The following is a 3,761-nucleotide window of genomic DNA, read 5'->3' as shown; positions in this document are numbered from 1 at the left end:
CTGCACCCCCCCCCCCGCTCCCCCCCCTAATGCTAGTCCACAGGTCAGTTTATCCAGTCTCTCCAGTGCTGGCCTTACCGTGGTCAGTTCGGATGAGTTTTATGTGTCCTTCTCTGTTTTGGTACTTGATATTCTGAACCAGGCTTCTGGGCCTCAGAAACTCTCGGAACACACTAACAGTCTTGATTTTTTGCTAGTCTCAGGGTCTGGGGTTAAGACCCTGGTCTGTATCATGAGCTTTCAACAAGGCCACTTGGAAATGTGGTCGCTTTATTGGCTCTACCCACGTTTTGCCTTCTCCTCAGCTGTAGACCTCAGAAATCTAGTTATTAATGCAGTAGAAGGTGGGGAGGAGCTGGGAAGAAAGATGACGTTGGAAAGTACATGTAGCAGCGGGAAGATGGATGGGCTGAGAACAAAGATCATCAGTAAATGTCTCAGGAAGCCCATGCTCAGGCCTCGGAATGGGAGCCACCTGACAGGACACCCAGGTTTTCTCTATCTAGGACATAGCACTCCAAGGTGCCAGCTTCTTTTGTCTGTAACCTTAGAAAGCTCTTTTTTTTTTTTTTTTTGGAGACCATTCTGAATCTGACCAAAATTTATGACCTAATTTGCCCTACAAACTATTTTTGGGTCTCCACAGTGGTGCTCAGATTCGCCAAGTGTGAGATCCCAGCACGGAGCCCTTTTCTTGAGAGTGATTACTGACATCCAGGAGTGTATGATGTAAGACGCTTTTCAAAAGCCATTACACAAAACGTAGGGTGATGTGAGACAGGAACCAAGGGCCGTGAAGCAGGGACGCGGTGCCAGGATGGGGGAAGATGAGATTTTGTTGATTCAAACAAAATAACTATGACTAGACTACTGCGGGGGTCAAATAACCCATTATCCGGCCATTTGTCAAGCCCCGGGATGGGCTTCCCACCATCTAATAATGCCACTCTAAAGAAAACCAAGCAGAACCCTTGTCTGGATCTGGCCTGGCACACAGGAGGTTTTCATGAGTATCTGCTCACTTTCCCTGTGGCTTCTCATGGGTCTGAGAGGTGATCAGAGCTGCTGAGGCAGAGTCAGGTCCTATCACGTGGGCCATCACTGCATCGCTTGGAGCAGAACCTGGGAAGAAAAGATGGACATTGGCCAAAGGGGAAGATGGGCCAGGAGTTCCCGGGTGACTAGAGAAGTTATTTTATTTTTTGAGGAAAACTTGCCCAGCTCATTACATAGTACCACATTTTCTCCGACTCTCAGAAGCTTAGGGCAGAACCCTTTCCCTTCTAGAACAAGCACGGAGGCACAAAACCAGCTGAAGCCCGGGCCTGTCGAACACGATGGCTCTCCAGCTAAGAAATAATGTGATGTGAATGCCCCTCAGTTCAAAACTTATCTTGACTACTTTTCTTACTGCGTGTTTTAAGTAACACTCGTGGTTTTTCTTAATTAAATGCAAATATGTAAAATTACACATTCACGTAGATATGTTCTTTCAAATCCCTGCTCCTTCTCATATGTTTACGAGCTGATCTTCCCATCTGGAGCTGGAGTGTGTATTTGCCCATTGGAGCATGTCATCTGTACGCTATTACCATTCATATATGAGCCTGCTTTGTATATGTGTCTAGACCAGCAGTTCTCAACCTGTGAGATGAGACCCCTTTGGGGGTCAAACAACCCTTTCACAGGGGTCCTCTAAGACTATCAGACAACACAGATATTTACAATATGATTCATAACGATAGCAAAATTACAGTTATAAAGTAGCAACAAAAATCATCTTATGGTTGGGAGGTCAACAAAGCATGAGGAACTGTATTAAAGGGTCGCTGTGTTAGGAAGGTTGAGAACCACGGCTCTAGATGGGCACATGGCCTTTGATATTTGGCGCCAGAGAAGCTCAAAAGGTTTTGGCCCTTGTCAGACACTCGGGCTGATTGATGGGCTGGCCAGGTCAGGTTGTGTGACGAAGGCGGTGCCATTTCATGTGTGAAAAGCAGGGATTCCTGGGATGGTATGGAACACAGCGACTAATGCAGAGGAGGGAGGACTGAGTGTGAAGATGGGAATGGAAAGTGTCGAAAGTGATGACCAGATTTAGGAGCTGTTTCACAGAAGAGAAGGCCACAGAGCGGGGAGCTTCAGTCAAAAATGAATCCAGACGAGAGCGTGAAGTTCAGACAAACCAGTTGATTTTAAAGACCAAAGGGGATCTGTTGATTGTATCCAAAGGCAGAAGGTTTTTACATCCCTTTTGTCTTGGCTCTGGATTAAAAAGAGGAATGAGACAATCCCTCTTTTCCAGGGGTTGTCAGTCTGGCATCAGGTGTGCCAGTGTGTGAAGAGAGTCACAGAGTAGAGGCTGGCACTTGGGAAACACTGCCCGGAAGAAATGACGTTCTGCGTGTCAGGAAACTAAAACCCTGTTGTGCAGTGACTCCCTCCAAGATAAACCCGTTCATTTTAGAGAAGACCCAGGATCTCAAATCAAAGGGGAGGTAGGCAGCAGGGTATAAAGTGGGGGAGGTCACTAGGACAGAGGATGTCAAAGGGAGGTGAAACAGCAGGATTTTCTAGCGGAGGTGAGACCTCCATCCTGCAGGGGAGCTCTGTAAACTCAGGAAGTAAACAACTTGGTGGCTTCAGGAAGTTCCTGAGACTGACCAGAGTCCCTAGGCCTCTCCCTTCTCAAGCATATGTAAAGAGTAAGGATTGTTGAAAGACACACTCTGACAAGCTGAGTTGCCTAGAACAGGCTCAGACCAACTGTCTTGCTTAGTTTCGTTGTCAAATGGACACAAGCTAGAGTCATTTAGGAAGCCAAAAGCCCAAATGAGAAAAGGCCTCTGGGAGATTGACCTGTAGGCAAGTCTGCAATTTTCATGACTGGAGAATAATGTGGAAGGGGTGTGTATGAGGGTTGTATAAGAAAGCAGGCTGAGCAAGCCATGAGGAACAGGCCAGGGAGCAGTGTTTTTCCATGGCTTCCTCTTCAGTTCCTGCTTCCAGGTTCTCACCCTGAGTTCCTCCTGCGACCTCCCTTTGTCATGGATTGTAAGTCGTAAGGTGAAGCAAGCTGGCTTTGGTGGGTGTTCTGATGGCAACAGAAACCTAAGACATCAGCCAAGCCACCTGGAAGAAGCAGGGGCCACCAGAAACGCCTGGAAGAGGCTCAGACAGGTTGAGCCACCTGGAAAGGACACTCTCCAACCTACTGAGCTGCCCGCAGGCTGCGCAGTGCACTTCAGGGTTCTAGCTCTTGGGATCTGTCACCTGTGCTGGAGTGGCTTTTGGTGATACTGCCGGCTTTGAGTCATTTCTACTTCTATGAGTAGCCTCTCCCCCACCCTTGTCTAAATAGCTCCACTGTAGCTCCCTGGCTCACCAAGTAGGACTTCAGTGGTATTTGAACTTTGGTCTCTCATTGGTTCCCTATCTGGGTGAGCAGGTGTTTACTCAAGTCTTCCCGGGAATAGTGTTACACCACAAGCCTACAGTGACGAAATAATAACAGAGAAAGACACGTGGAGGGTAGAGATTACAAGGCACGCTGCTTGCCTTGTGCAATGGCTCTTTCTGGGATGCTTTGCCGGTAGCTCCAAGGCTGCCTGAGGAATCCCGTGGAGATTCCTCAGTCTAAAGAGCCAGGGCTACAGAGGGGGCTGCTCTGCTCTTTCCTGATTGCAACTCTGAATGCCACACTTTACTTGAAAGAACTATATCCAGGGATCCTAAGAAGAAAGTTAGAAATGAGCCCACTC

The sequence above is a fragment of the Alexandromys fortis genome, unplaced genomic scaffold, assembly GCF_014885135.2.
Source record: "Alexandromys fortis isolate MF-2015 unplaced genomic scaffold, M_Fortis_MF-2015_v1.1 scaffold_79, whole genome shotgun sequence".
Lineage (NCBI taxonomy): Eukaryota > Metazoa > Chordata > Mammalia > Rodentia > Cricetidae > Alexandromys > Alexandromys fortis.
This window is presented reverse-complemented; position numbering follows the sequence as displayed.